General features: G+C 41.0%; 1 protein-coding gene across 7 annotated transcripts in view; it reads left to right on the forward strand.

Annotated features, from left to right (window-relative positions):
• kug (FAT atypical cadherin kugelei) overlaps positions 1–16,396 on the forward strand; it is a 517,384-nt gene that overhangs the window by 364,720 nt on the left and 136,268 nt on the right. The window lies entirely within an intron of this gene.

Consider the following 16,396-nt stretch of genomic DNA (forward strand, 5'->3'; position numbering starts at 1 on the left):
GGATTGTACGTTTAGGCCGAAAAAGTTGAAATTCGGGCCGCTAATCAATCCTGGGAGTAGGGATCGGAAATGTTCTGAAACTGCTGTTGTTCTTTATTAGTGAATTCTGGAAAACCCGGACAATATCAGAAAATTCGCTGTCATCAGGATAATATCCTGAAAATCTGTCACATTTGAGAAAATTTTGAGTACTTCAAGCATTTTTCAAACATTTGACTCGTTTTATTTTATACGTTGAGCTTTTAAATCAAACGAGCGTCAGTTTATCGTGCAAAAATCAGGAGATCACGTCTTAAATATCAGGGAAAATTAAGAAAATATCAAGGAAATTTAAAAGAATTTTTTAAAAATTTAAAAGAAAATTGGAAGAGAGTCAAGGAACTTGGGTATTTAGACTCAACAAAAAGCCGAAAAAAACAGGGAAAGTCAGAGAATTTGAAACTGTGTCATATTTTAATTTTCTGACTTCCATCGACAGCCTGGAAGACCGATCCTCTGTTCCTGAGTTCAAGCAATTCACAGGATCAGCGTTACAAGTGTAAATTCTATTTAAAGTTCCGAGAAAGTCAGGGAAGAACGAAGCAGTCAAGGAATTTTGAAATTTTGGACTCAGCAATAAGCCAAAAGAGACAGGGAAAGTCAGAGAATTTGAAACTGTGTCATATTTTAATTTTCTAACTTCCATCGACACCCTGGAAGACCGATCCTCTGTTCCTGAGTTCAAGCGGTTTACAGAATCAACAATACAAGTGTAAATTCTGTATCAAGTCCCGGGAAAGTACGGGAATTTGGAAATTTAGACTCAACAAAAAGCCAAAAGAGACAGGGAAAGTCAGAGAATTTGAAACTGTGTCATATTTTAATTTTCTAACTTCCATCGACACCCTGGAAGACCGATCCTCTGTTCCTGAGTTAAAGCGGTTCACTAGATCAACAAAAGCGTGATAAAACTCCACGGGTAATATATTTCTGGCCGCTAAAAGCCCAACTGTTTGTCAGCCCTAACACGGAGCGAGTGAGCGAACACATAAATCCCCGAATCCAACAGCGCTCATATGGAGCCACTCCAAGAGCCAAAAGCGAACTCGTCGCATATTTAAATTGCTAATAGATTCGCCTTGTACAACGGCTCCGTTGGCATGTTAACGAGCTCCCTCGCCAGCCCCGGCGGAAAAACAGCCGCGCCACTTTGCCGTCCCACGGAAAAATGACGTATCAACATTCGGAAGTTGCAAAATTCCCGGCGGTAAAATATTTACAACTTATAACTTATTTGAATGTTTGTTATCAGAGTAAACTAAAAGAACACAAGAAAAAAAACGGGTAACCACGGCTATAAAACAACAAAATATGAAGCCTGGGACGTTTTGGGGTGGTTTCAACCCCCCTCCCCCTCCTCGACCAGAAAACAAAATTTATAAAAATAGTAGAAATCTAAATATTTAGACCCCCATTTCGTCACCTTCCGGCCAAAGTATCACAAGCGCCCTGCGACGTTTTAAAAATTTCCGCCGCCATTTTATTTTTTTAGAGAGAAATTGTTGTTCAACGAAGCTGTCCGAAAATTCCACTGAATTTTCTTTGCGCTGCCGATAATATTCAGTGAAATTTTCACCCTGGTTATCCGTTTTTTGAAGTGCTTTTAATTAAATTACATACATATATATGGGCTCAGAGGCCAAACATTTAAGACGTAGCACCCGGAGCAATTTGAGTTACGGCTCCACCACCCGGAACTTCCAGGCACGGTATGTCTGTATAGCTCGTACATTTTTTTAGCGAGGAAATTTGGCAACACCCGACCGTCCACGGTAGCGCGAGCGTCCGCAATTTTCCGGGCTACATGGCAGCTGAGCGGGGCGATCCCGTGTAGTCGCCGGCTCCTGGGAGTTATGCACCCCGAAGTACGTACAAGCGCCGTTTTTGCCTTCCGAGGAAAAACAGATGTCGCGGGAGCACAAAAAATCCAATCGCGGGTCAGACCCACTCATTCCCGTCCGGTTATTAGTTTTGCGGTCACCCGAATTTCGAGGCGCCCAGAGCTGCCAGGTAACGACCCCCTCGGAACAAGAAATTAATTACCGCATTATGCCATATTTTCACGGATATAACACGTATTTTTGAGGAAAGTTATGTATTTTACCCCTTGAAATGTTCAAGTGTTTAAGATTAAATTACGAACAAAATTCTCTGAAAAATTAGAAGAAAAATACTTAAAACTTCCCTAATAAATTCGTATTATATCAATGATAACATGGCAACGCCTGAATGTTCTAACGGCGTTTTCGTCGCACGAATCGTGTTCTACGTTAAATTGTGGTTAAGAAACATGTATCAACATGCTTAACTTCGTATCATGTCTAGTGGTCCATTTCCAAATGAAGGAAGCACGTGGAAATCGAAATATGCATCTACGTCAAAGGAGCGACGATTTGGTAAAACTTTCACCCCTGAGCTCGTTGCTCATGGAATCATTTTCTCAGAATGCAGGGTCACCTCTCCGATGCTTAACCACAGCCTCTCGAAGAGCTCGTCAAAGAAGTTCAGTCGTTGGAGAGCTCTATATTTTGACCTCTGCATCCATTCTTTGATCGTAATTTTACGTAATTAAACCCTTCAACTGACAAGTTTCGTCGCTCCTCTGGCGCACAGTGGATCGAGCCAATAGGAAAGGTCGGACACAATTTGAAAACTTTAAAAGCTTATAACTCCGTGTATACAAAACTTTGAGGTTCTAAAAGTGGTTCAATTGGTTTTCTCGGAAAATTCTCCATCAGAAACACCCCTTAAAAGTTAAAATCTGACGAAATAAACATCGAAATTTGCATTTTTTGTCCAAAAGTTCATGTTCGACCTCTCTAATTGACTCGATCCACTGTGTGGCGTAAGGGCGTATCTTGATCTCCGCATGAACCCCGGAATGCATGGATTGATATGTATAGCGGGGCTCACGTGGAAATTAAGATACGCCCTTACGTCAGAGGGGCGACGGTTTAAACGGCGGGTGGTAGTGGCGAGGCAAGAACGATTGATTATCGATATTTCTCCACTTGAAGCTATGGTAAAGAATCGATTATTAAGGTGTTCGCTGCGAACACCCTGTCTAACGATCCTTTCCCATAGGTTTTAATTGCAAATCAATCGATATATCGCAAAGCACGCCACGACACTGTCGGGTGGCGCGATAAGCTTCCAGGAACCATTGAACTTTGATTTCTTAGAATCAGGCTTAGGAGGTCTCTGCCGTGCTGAAGAAAAACGTCGTATGAGCCATCAGACGGTGCCAAATTTCCTTTGACAAACCACACGCATTCAGAATCATTTGAAAGTATATTTCCTCCCATATTTCAGAGAATTCCGTTTGTAATTCGATGTAAATAGTCTGAAAATTCCGAGGAAATGTATTCATCACTTTCTTCTGGAATCGATATTTTTAGAGGAAATTTGGCAACATTCGAATGTTCGTACGGCGTTCTTACTTAGTACGGTAGTGCAGCTCTAGTGTCGAAGGCCCATTTATTATCGCGACTTCCCTCCGCAAAATACCCAGAATTACTGTCGAGAAGAGTCAGGCATGAGATTTGAAGTTTTTTTTTTAAAAAAACAGGAAATTCGATGTTCTCAGGGAAATGTCAGGAAAATCGCCTATTGATCAGGAAATTCTAAGTACCTCAAGCGTGTTTCAAACATTTAATTAAATTCATTAAAGGTGACGAATTTTTTTAATCCGTCGCTTCGCTGGCATACGGCCGTAACTACACATTGAGATGAGCTCGGAAAAGCATTGAGTTGTTCACACGACAGGGTTTATTGGTGAGTGTAGTTACGCCCTTATGCCAGGAGGGTGACGAGTTTATGCGCGCCATAAATCAGGAACTCTCGTCTAAAATACCAGGAAAAATAGGAGAGTGTAAATAAAATTTTAACAGACACGGTGATCGGTGCATTTTTTCGTCCGGGTGAACAACAGCGGAGGCAGGAGCTCCAACTGAAATTGAGGCATTTTTCAGGAAGTATGAGACTTCCAATGCTGCTAAGATTATAGGCAAAATAGTTCTCCTTTTGTACCTGTAAGTAACTTATCCGACAGTTCTGCCATGAATTTTTCCCTGAAGCTGCTTCCGAGTTTTTCCTTACTATTGCATGAATGTAAACCGACTGTGAATGAATTTCAATTGGACGTATTTCTGCCAAACGGAACTATGTGCATTAAGACATGGGCCTTGAGATCCACAAAAGTATACGTATTACAGGGCTCACGTCATGATGCAAATAGTTCTGTTCGGCAGAAATGCGTCCAATAGAAAATTTGCAGGTTTCTTAAATTTTGTGAATTTCATCTTTAAAATGGTACTGCTAGGAAAACTGAGTGCGAAGATATCCTTGGTTTCTAAATTGGACAATTATTGGAGAAAATATGACAAAATAACCTAATCTGCTAAAATACATGTGTTTATATGGAAAATGCCTCCAGATTACGTCACAAGGCGGCAAATTTTCTCACACTGGAAAAAAAACACATTGGATCTAGAGTCCAGACTTTTAAAAACATCGACAAGAAAAAGTACTCTTGATTCAATCAGATTGAAGCTTAAATCAAGAACCAAGCCTCTTAATTTAAGCGGATTTCGTTTTGATTCAAGCAAAAATCCGATTGAACCAAGAGTATTTTTTCTTGTCAATGTTTGCAAGAGTCTGGATTTTATATACAATGTGTTTTTTTTCCAGTGTGCCACAAACGCTACGAAAAATTGCACTATCATAGCGGCATTGCAAGCCTCATAAGCTCTTCTATCGAAAAAGTTCTCAATTTTCCGGCACAACGTGGCATCGATGATCGGGCGGGAGTCCTCCCGCCAGCTCCGACAGCGAGGCGTCTTAATTGCCCCGAAAAACAATTAATCATATTAATAATTGGAATTTAATTCGTGCAGATGAGTACGAACTTGCAGTTAAAAAGCGTTTACGTTCCAAGTCGCCCGGAGTCCGCGTTCGAGCTCGAGCGAGGTTGAATTGCGGTGAGGTTTTTTTTTTTCTTTTTTTTTTTTTCGCGTAATCTGCTTCAGAGCAGATGCACTTTTGCTGTTGCAAATGCAAAACGCCGATGTTTACGACCCGCCCGTGACATAACCCTCTTCCACTAATGATTTCCTCTTTTTTGACGATTTGTCCATTCGTATAACCATCATAATCGTTTAGTTTTCTCTGCCTTTTAAACGCTCGGCCGAGGACTATCACTTTTTGCTTTCAATACCGAATCATACATTCACATGTAAGCTTAAAAGCAAATCCAAATCCAAATTTAAATTTAAATTTTTTTTCATAGTTTCATAGATTTGTCCATGTTTTTTATGGATGTCAGCACACGATGAATCCCGAATGAGCCTGCTCCTTCTAAATGTTTGTTTTTTTGCCCAGGGTCTGAAATCTCCATTTTTCCACAATTCGTTCCATAGAGATTTCGTCAGCTTTCGGCCAAAGTATCACAAGCGCCATGCGAAGTTCAAATATTTCCGCTGCCATTTTATATTTTTACAGAGAAAGTGATGGTTGAATCTGTTTGAAAATTTCACTGAATTTTATCGGCAGCACAAAGAAAATTCGGATAGCTTCGTTGAACAATTTCTCTGTAAAAAAATAAAATGGTGGCGGAAATTTTTAAACGTCACACAGTGTATCGGGTCAATTAGAGAGGTCGGACATAAAATTTGTGAGTAAAACTGCACATTTTTATGTTTAATTCGTCACATTTAAAATTTTAAGGGGTGCCTCTACAGGAAAATCTCACGAGGAAACCAATGTAACCTCTTTTCGAACCACAAAGTTTTGTATAAATGGAGATATAAGCGTTTATAATTTGAAAATTTTGTCCGACCTCACCTATTGACTCGATCCACTGTGCGTCGCATGGCGCTTTTGATACTTTATTTGGCTGGAAGGTGACGATTTGTTTTCTTTGTCTATAGCTTTGTCTATCAGTTTCAATAATCAGCCCACCGCGAAACCTAATTTCCCGCAATATTTTTTTAACTTCTTTTAAATCTTTTCGATTTTGAGTGCTAACGTAGAAATCCCAACCGATGTATCTCTAAGCGTCGTCGCTTTCGCTTCATTGTCGGCGCTTGCCAGCTGCGGCCGCCTCCGCTGAACAACAACCTAAACGCGGAGGTGAATTAAAACCCTTTGAAGGGATTATTAAACGTCGGGGCGAGAAAAATAAATAAAATAAAGCCCTCTCCGGAGAACAACCGCGAGGAACTCGGCCGGTGCCGGTCACTGAGCTCGGCGTTTAATCTAATTGCTGCTTCCAGGAAGGAAGTGACTCTTGTTGACGTTGGCTTAGCCGTCTCATCCTCCGCTTCCCGTTTCGAGTTCGACTGGACACACCGCGGTTCCAGTTTCGCTCACCTATCCCCGAGTCCCTGCTGCCCTCGTTTCGTCCCTTAGAACCCTGTGTGCACTGAAAACAAATTTTCGGCGCTTTTACCAAGGTCCGTTGGTACCTTTACCATCTCACTTTCCTACCAGTTATTGGTAATTTTACCAAGACAGACTGGTAAGCTTACCTAAAAACCGGTATTTTTACTGTTTTTCCCAGGTAAGAATACCACTTTTATCGGTAATCAATTCCCGGTAACTTTGCCATTTTATCCCGGTAATTCTACCACAGTCGATAAAAAATATTGGCGTTTTTACCAAGGTCCAGTAAAATTACCGAGAAAGTTCAATAATTTTACTAAGATTTCTTGGTAAAATTACCAATTCCATAAATGGTAATTTTACCAAGAAAAAACTGGGATCAAATAGAACCCTGAATTCTTGGTAATTTTACCCTTTTCTTATAAATACACCGATATTTTTTTTCAGTCTGCATGCAGACGCGCATGCTGCATGCGCGTGCTGCATGCGACTGCATGCAGTCGCGGTCGTTTTGATACCCTGCCTACTCATGAACTTGAGTGTTAAAACAAACCATATAAATATAATAGGGGACACAGGGTGTCTACAAGTCCGGAAATAGTACTGATTCTTTAAGGGCGGCCAGGAAGTACTGGAAAAGTGTGGAAATTCCGCAAAGAGGTCCGGAATTTTTAAAATTTTTTGTCATTTTTGTTGCAATTTCAAATTTATGAAATTTTCCGAATTTTGTCAAATGTAGTTACTGAAAAAGTACGGAATTTTTCTGTCGGAGGAGGTTCTGAATTTTTTGAGGATGTACTGAAAAAGTACTGTAAAAGTACTTATTTTTGATCAGCCTGTTGTAGTAGACACCATGGGTAAAATTCTGCAATTCATCAATAAAATGGAGCATGTAGGATGAATAAGGACCAAACTATGATAATATCATCACTAACACCGCTCAACATGGGGTCTGTCCCTCGAACCAAACCAATTTTTTGATTCTTTGGTGCTAAAGAAGTCCGAAAATGCCAATATTAACTTTAGAAAAATTTTATAATGCTCAGGGCGCCGCCATTTTGATTTTTTTAAAATTGAGAAAACCCAAGATCAGATTTTTGCAAATATCTCCTCAACGGTCAATTCTACGAAAAAAATGAAAAAAAAAAAAAAAATATCTAAAAGAGCGTACAATTTTCTTCCGCATTCTAATAAACGTGTACAAACACCCAGTATAATGATGATTTTTAAGACGCGCATACATTTTTGTCGAAATTCGATTTATCTAAAATATCTAACAATTCCAAGGAAATATTTTATCGGGTTAAATTTGACCATATTTGACTCTTCAAAGAGCCTTTTCTAGGACAGCGTAGTAGTGAAGTCGTGTCTTGTCGCATTTGAATCAGCTTGTAAGAGAGCTCATCTCAACCAGCGCCTACGAATTCGAGAGATAACTATTTTAACGCGTCTGTAGTGCAAGGTTGCATATGCGTCATCATTGAAGGATATTTTTGTGCGCAGTTGTTCACTGTCTAGCGCTTGGCGTATTTCATCACACTCGATGCCACACTTTTTTGGCACAACATAATTCTACATCTATCCTTTACGAGGGCAGGAGTCTGCGGGGGGGGGGGGGGGGGTGTACAGCCCCGTGACCGCTCAACAGTCCAACCGCAGACGCAGCAGTCCAGTTTTTAAGAGTCAATCAACTTTTGGGTTAACTATGCCATTCCTGTGTCTGTGGCCCGCTCTTGTCTGCGCTACCGCAATGTAAACGGTGCATCATTAAATGAAAAATTTAGTAACGAAACTATTAGGATGTCTAATACATACTTTAAGTTTATTACTATTTTATTAATTGTCTGTATAAGTGTATAACCAAAAAGCCTCGGCATTTATTATAACCCAATGTGAGCAATAAATGTAAATTGTGTATTATCAGCGTATTGGCTCTCATCCTGATATTTTCGCTGTATTTTTTTTTTATTTTTTCAATTTTTGTATTTTTTATATAACGCTGTTCAGCTCAACATGTTTCAATTTAGTGATGAATCGAACAAGTATTTTCCGCCGGGCAGTAGAGGAACGGCTTTCATATGATATCGAGTCCTATTTTTTCCCGTATGTTAGATGTGGAAGGAAAAGAGTTGAGCCCCACGGTAAATATTATGATTTTAAATAAGAGATTTAAATTCCCGAAGAATATAAAGCCAAGTTCCTTTTTACCGCATTAATTTCCTCCGTGAGAGGAATGCAAGGCTTTCGCATCCCTCAATGCTGCCTCGCTAAACAAGAACGCCGTATGAACATTCGAAAGTTGCCCAATTTTTTTTTACGATTAAATGTCTGTCTTAGAGGAAAGTTATGAATACTTTCCCTTGAAATTTGTAGGACTTTTCGATGGAATTGCGAACAAAATTATTTAAAATATCGGGGGGAAAATATTCATAAGTTTACCAGGAAATTCGTGTTTTATCAAAGGAAATTTTACAACGCCGGAAGGTTCATACGACGTTCTTCCTCGGCGAGGCAGAGCGGGTGTTTGGATAAGGCGCACCAACTTTAAGCGGAGCGCCACAGGTCTCCCGATAAAAGCGGTACGCAAGTTAAGGATGTTTACTTTTCTCATTTGAGCGAACCCATTCGCGATATTTTATTCCAATATTTGCCTGTTGGTGAATCTTTATCGCGGCGCTCCCCGCTCCCCACCCGATCAAATAAACTATCATTGAATAGGAAGAGATTGAAAGAGGATGATTCCGAGGCGGCCGCGTTTCGATATCGATATATCGATCCCTCGAACATCGGGAAGGCTCCCTTCGGATACAGGTGTTGTATCGATGGTGCATCTCGCGGACTCGGAGTCTGATCGCGTTTGCTGACATCTGGGGGCGTGGGTAGCTTCGGATCGATGAGATAAATTGCTTTCTCCGCTCGAATGTTTTGAAGACGCGATAAAATATGCTCATTTTCCCGTTTCCACCCGGATCATATGACACATGTCAGGCAAACAATTTTTCAAATGCACCCCGAGTGTGTTTCGCCTCGGAATTTGGCGCATTCGCAGGAATGTTTCGTCTCCTACTCGCCGATATTGCCTCGACTCTCTCTTTCTCGAGATTGCGAGTTCGTCATATGCGCGGAGAGGTATAATCCGCTAGGGCTGCCGCACGATTGGTTCTCATGGAACGACGATTTTTTTATGGCGGATGCTCGGACTGGGGATTTGTGAAAGCCTGCATTAAATCTACTGCATAATTCGCGTAATGGACTCGGAATAATACACTGAAAGAAATAAAATGTTGATTTAGCATTCACATTGTTAAAAAATGTCCGACAAGTTTCAAATGCTGATTTTACAGTACAGATGCTAACTCAACATTTGAATTTGTTCGTTTTACCGTGGGCGCTGTTTAGTTAGCCTTTTTTAAAAGTAAAATCAGCATTTGAAACTTGTCGGACATTTTTTTAACAATGTAAATGCTAAATCAACATTTTATTTCTTTCCGTGTAACACACTGGAAAAAAAGTCACGGGCTAAATAGATATACCGTCTGTTCCGGGCTCAGAGGCCGAATGTTCTGGGCGTTGGAGCCGCAGCTTTGACTGCTCCAAGTATGTACCACACCCAGAACTTTCGGCCTCTGAGCCCGGAACGCGGTAACGCATCTGTGGTTCAATCGCGTGACGCCGCTTTGATGAGGGAGAACCGAACCCCGTATGGTTATTCCAATGTTCCTTTTTCCTGTTTCTCAAATCGCCTTCAAATGAGGATGATACTCCGCAACACATCGAAGCTCGAATAGTGGTATCACGGAAACTTGCTTGTGCTATATGGAGTACGCAACATGAATTGAATTGCGATGGTCAGGAAGGAACTGAGTTTTTTTAGGGAACGAAGGGTCTCCGGGCTGATTATTAAAACCGTCACAAAGGAGACTGCAGGTTGAAAAGAGTGGTACTTGTAGACCAAGAGCCCAAGTGATGGACTGACAATAGGGCCTCTCGTGTGTTACCATTATTTTGTCTATTACTTGCATCCTTTATCCAATGAAACCACCTGCCTCCACCGATATAGGACGGGGTAAAAGGGGTTGCTGGGGTTTAATAAAACATGAAATATTGAAAATTTCTGTAAAATTTTTCATGGAATTCCACAAAGTTTTGAAAACTAGAAATACATTTTCAGGGCTGGGTATGCAACACGCTCTAAAAAACATCAAAAAGCAAAAACCAGTCGCCTTTCATTTAAGTTTGTATTTCATTTCGAAAAATACTCTTCAATACTTTTCACATTTTTCTGAAATTTCATGAAACATTTCACAGGAAATTCGAAGATTTTATTTTTCACGGAAAATTGTAACCCTGGATAGGATCGCTCCGTTTTCATTCGTCTTCCTCGTCTATCGCTTTATCTATCAATTATTATATCATTAATATTTCATGAAATTTCACAAATTCGCGAAAAATATAGACATTATGGAACATATTTTCAGGGGCTGGGTATGCAACACGCACTAAAAAACACCAAAAAGCGCTAACCGGTCGCCTTTCGTGTAATTTTGCATTTAATTTCGAATAATAGTTTTCAATCTTTTCCGTATTTTTCAATATTTTTCAAGTTTTTCAATAATTTTCAATAATTTTCATAATTTTTTAAAATTTCATGAAATGTTTCTCATGAAATTTCAAGATTTCATTTTTCATGAAAAATTGCAACCCTGAATAGGATCGCTCCGTTTTTATTTGTCTTCCTCGTCTATCGCTTTGTCTATCAATTTCAATAATTAGCTCGCCGCATTGCTTTGGATCCGCCACTAATGTTGCCCATCGCGTGACGTCACTCCTCAAGTCGAGAGCCGCTCGACTGCTCGAGTCTCGGTGCCTTTTGTCCGATCCGCTCGACCGTTGATGGGTGACCGCAGGTGCAGCACCGAGCAAGAACAACGTAACTCCAACGGGAAGCTTTCACGATAATGCGTTTTTCGCGAAACACGGCGCGGAGCACCGAGTACCTGTCGGGCCGGCCGCGGTGACGAGGGAGGAGGCGAAAGAGGCGGCCTGCATATCACCGCGCGGCGAGCTGAAACCCGAGCTATGAAAATGGTAATTACAGTCGGATATGGGATATTGGACAAGAGAGCCTCGGCTGCTCCAGGGACGCGGGATTTTTGCCAAATCGCCCTCGGAAACTGCCCAACGCGACGGCTGACGGCCCCACAGTGGATCGAGGCAATAGGAGCACTGAAAAAAAAAAAAATCTCGGTGTATTTACTAAGGAAAGGGTAAAATTGCCGAGATTTCAGGGTTCTATTTGATCCCAGTTTTTTCTTGGTAAAATTACCATTTATGGAATTGGTAATTTTACCGAGAAATCTCGGTAAAATTATTGAACTTTCTCCGTAATTTTACTGGACCTTGGTAAAAACGCCAATATTTTTTATCCACCATGGTAGAATTACCGAGATAAAATGGCAAAGTTACCGGGAATTGAATACCGATAAAAATGGTATTCTGATCTGAAAAAAAACAGTAAAAATACCGGTTTTTAGGTAAATTTACTAGTCTGTCTCGGTAAAATTACCAATAATTGGTAAAAAAAGCGAGATGGTAAAGGTACCAACGGACCGTGCTAAAAACGCCGAGAATTTTTTTCAGTGAGAGGTCGCACAAAATGTGGGAACTTTAAACGCTTATAACTCCGTTTATACAAAACTTTGAGGTTCTAAAAGTGGTTTCTTCGGTTTCCCCGTGAAACTTGCTTCCAAAAGCACCCCTTAAAATTGAAATTGTGACGGAATAAACATCATTTGTAGTTTTAGTCAATAATTTCATGTCCGACCTCTCTAAATGACTCGATCCACTGCTCGGCCCGGGCGAGGGATAACAGCCGCAAAGCTGAATCAGGGTGGCATGAAACGTGAAGAAAAAATGGAAAATTGGAAATTTCGGTGAAATATTTCATAAAATTTCACGAGGCTGTGAAATATTTCATCTTTTTCAGGGGCTACAGTATACAACCCCCGCTCAAACACACAAAATGAAAGAAAGTTTCAAGTTTTATTTTTTTTAAAAACATGGAAAGGAACCGGTATTTTTCAATATCATTCATAAATATCTGGAATTTCATGAAACAATCCACGTGAAATTTCAATATTTTATTTTTCATGAAACCTGAGCCACCCTGAGCTGAATCATCGACCATCGAGATTTTACTATTTGAGGCTACGGTAAAGAATTGACGACGAATTAAACTGCTTTAAGTAGCAAGGAAGCAAGCCACATCAGCTATTGCCTTTAATCGTGCAATTTAATTGTTTACATGAACGCGGCTGTGCGGATTTTAGTGCAAATTTCGGTGAATATTCTACATAGTACGAAGCAAATTCCTTAAAAATTTCAAAGGAATTCACACGAACGTTCTCTTGTAAAAAATTAAATTATCCAGTTAAATTTGGCAACAGCTGATGTGGTTCGGTTCCTCGCTGCTGAGCGCGGTTGAATTGTATAATTTCTGTTCGTCTCAGAAGTGAGGGCTGCAGGACGCGTGTTTGTGTATTCATGCAGATGAGAGCGCAGTTGATGAACTTAATTTTGCAGTGCGGGGTGATTTGATATTATGTCATTATCCCCGAAGCTCCCTCTCAGGACCGAGATTAGCCCCGTTCTCCGCGCACCTATTGCTCTATCATTGCTCACTGAGCGGCTTGAACCCTGTTAACCCGTAACAATTTCTTCAAGCACTAATTTTGGGGCTGTTATTTTCTCGTAACCTCACAGTCGCTCTCAGACCACGTTCGTAGCCGTTTCTGGAGAAGTTTATTTCCTAGGGATGCCCTATATGGTTCGTATTCTGACCGAGGGACGTTTCAGATGATTCTTAATACAGCATCGTTTAAACGAACAATTTCAAAGACTGTCGGGTACACTGGAAAAGAAACACATTGGATCTAGAGTCCAGACTCTTAAAAACATCGACAAGAAAAAAATGCTCTTGATTCAATCAGATTTAAGCTTAAATCGAGAACCAAGCCTCTTAATTTGAGCGGATTTTCTTTTGATTTAAGCTTAAATCTGATTGAATCGAGAGTCCTTTTTCTTGTCAATGTTTTTAGGAGTCTGGACTCTAGATCCAATGTATTTCTTTCCAGTGTACGGTTCAAGAATTTATTTTTGAAAATAGATTTTTGCAAGTAATCACAATGATTTGCCATCAAGAATATGGGTACAAGAAAAAATTCTGCATGTTTTGAAAATTTTACAGTAGGTACGAACTTCCCTTAAAAGTTTCGAAGTCGGCAAAATGTATTCGTCACCGATTTCAATTTTTAATAGAGAAAGCTCTCTTCCAAAGATATACCGTCGGTTTCACTTAAAATTTATCAAAATAACTCTTTGTATGATGCCATGTTGAGTACCTTCTCAAACTTCCGTTAGTTACTGTGCACACCATAAGGGGACGCTCATAAAATACGTAACGCTATATTTCGGATTTTTTGCCCCCCCCCCCCCCGCTCCCTCTTAACGCTTTTTTGACTTAAGCCTCCATCCTTCACGTAAAAATAAGATGGCGTAACGCTTACTGTGAACCCCCTTTTATAGCGCTTCGTATTTTTTGAACAGCCCCTAAGGACCAAAAAAAAGATGCCGAAAAAGATGCTCGATTGGGTTCCTGATGGGAGGAGACGAAGTGAAAGGGTGGCGACAGGAGGTTTTGAATGAAATGGACGTATTTATGCTAAAAAGAACTATGTGCATAGGGTTTACGTGCAACATAGTTCCTTTTAGCATAAATACGTCCAAATGAGGGGATGCCAACCCCCCGACGGGTTGTGGGAGGACCGAGTTTTGTGGCAATTAGGCGTCGCAGAGCGCAGAGAGCGCTACGAAAGCGACTCGTACGTATTTTTTGAACAGCCCCTAAGGTAAAGGACTGTCCTCGGAACGATCATGAATACAACCCTAAGAATCGCTGCATTGTTGAGTGTCATGTCGAGCACTCGTCTCGCGGATCCGTAAAATAGTCCACCTGCGTGCACGATACGGCACCGCGATGGGAGACTCGGCCCTGCCTTGTAAACAGACCCCTCACGGCACACAACACACAACAATGCGCGAGTAATTGAATGGAGCTACCGATGGAGTCCGCAGCTCGGCTCTGCAAATAAACGCTCCGCTCGACCGGCCGCGCTCGGTAAGAAACACGCAACTCCCCGTCTGAAACCGCGTGCAGATACGCGCATTGCGCCCGGAACGACTGAGTCTAGCGTTTTGACGCGCCAACGAGCCATTGATGAGAGCGGGATACGGAACAGGAACACTACCGTGCCACTAAGGAAAAACACCGTATGAGCCTGGGACGTTGCCAAATCTTGTTCGATAAATCACGAAAATTTGGGGAGATTTGTGAATACTTTTTTTCAAATTTTTCGGAGAATTTCGTTCGTAATTTGGACCGCATTTTGTAATAAGGAACCACCATTTCTGGCTCATTTTAGAAACAGCACATATGCCATTGGTTTCCCTCTGCAGAAACGTGCTTTTATGGAGGAGCCAGAGATAGTGGTTCCTTACTGCAAAATGTAATTTATCTGATGGTGTTGAGTGGAAATGTTCTTTTCTAAATGTCTAATTTACAAAATGTCATACGAGGAATGTCCAATGCAGTTTTGGTCCATTTCAAGTAAATGTCCATAAAGAGAAATGTCCAGTCGTAGATTTTGTCCATGAATCTAAAGATCCTAAGGTGTTAAACGTCCTGAAGAAGGGGGAAAAATCAGAAATGACGGAGAAGGTCAAAAGCATGAATGAACATGTAAGTTTTCACGAAGCTGCCCTTAGACGAAGCTTATAGTGGACTTTATTTGCGCACTTAGCTAGTCGATGATCGGGCATTACTTTCAGGGGAATTTTTGTGTAATGGACAAATTATATTGGGCGTTTATTTGCTATTGACAACTTGTAAATTGGATATTTTAGAGCGGACATTTCTTGTTGGACATTTTGAACATTGGAAATTCAAAATAGGACGTTTCCACCTGTTTCCAATTTCATCCAAAGCGTCTGAAAATTTCAAGGAAAAATATTCATGAAGTTCCTCAAAAATGAATATTTCGTCACCTTCCAGGCAAAGTATCACAAGCGCCATGCGACGTTTAAAAATTTCCGCCGCCATTTTATTTCTTTACTGAGAAATTGTTGGTTGAATCCGTTCGGAAATCTCACTAAATTTTATCGGCAGCACAAAGAAAATTCAGTGAAATTTTCGGACAGCTTCGTTGAACAATTTCTCTGTAAAAACATGAAATGGCGGCGGGAATTTTTAAACGTCGCATGGCGCTTGTGATACTTTGCCTGGAAGGTGACGATTTCCCGAGAGGCAATTTGGCAACATTCGAATGCTCATGCGGCGTTTTTCCGGAGGACGGCGGAACGATCACCCGGACATGGATCGGAAGACCGGTGTTCTGTTCCCGGTGCACTCGCCGGAGCAGACGCAGAGGAAATTAGGTTATGGCTTTTCATCAACTTCTAATTAAGTTCTCCGTCCCGGCTCTGATATCCGAGCCATTTTGGAGCCGATCGGCGTGAATTTCCACCACGTGTTTCGCCGGACAATATTTCATCTCCTCGTGTACGTCGCCTCAAACGGCCGATCCGCGGACAGTCGTAATGAAGAGCCCGGATCGAATTTTATTCCATATTCGTTCCTCGCTTATCACTCGGCGATGAAGTACCTGGACATTGCTTCCTCGCGGGTTTTGGGTTGAATTTCATTTTTAGTTTCCTTGTTTGAATGGCGAGTACCCGGTTACATTCTATTTGCGGCCTGTTTGAAGCGGCGCACAGCGGATCGAGTCGGTGGGAAAAGACGGACAAAAAGAGACTTCAAAAACTTCAAAGTAACGCCGTTAATACAGAACGTTGAGGTTTTCAAAGTGGTTTCATTGGTTTTCTCGTAAAATTATCCGTCGAAAGCACCCCTTCAAATTTA

The sequence above is a fragment of the Bemisia tabaci genome, chromosome 10 (assembly GCF_918797505.1).
Source record: "Bemisia tabaci chromosome 10, PGI_BMITA_v3".
Classification (NCBI taxonomy): Eukaryota; Metazoa; Arthropoda; class Insecta; order Hemiptera; family Aleyrodidae; genus Bemisia; species Bemisia tabaci.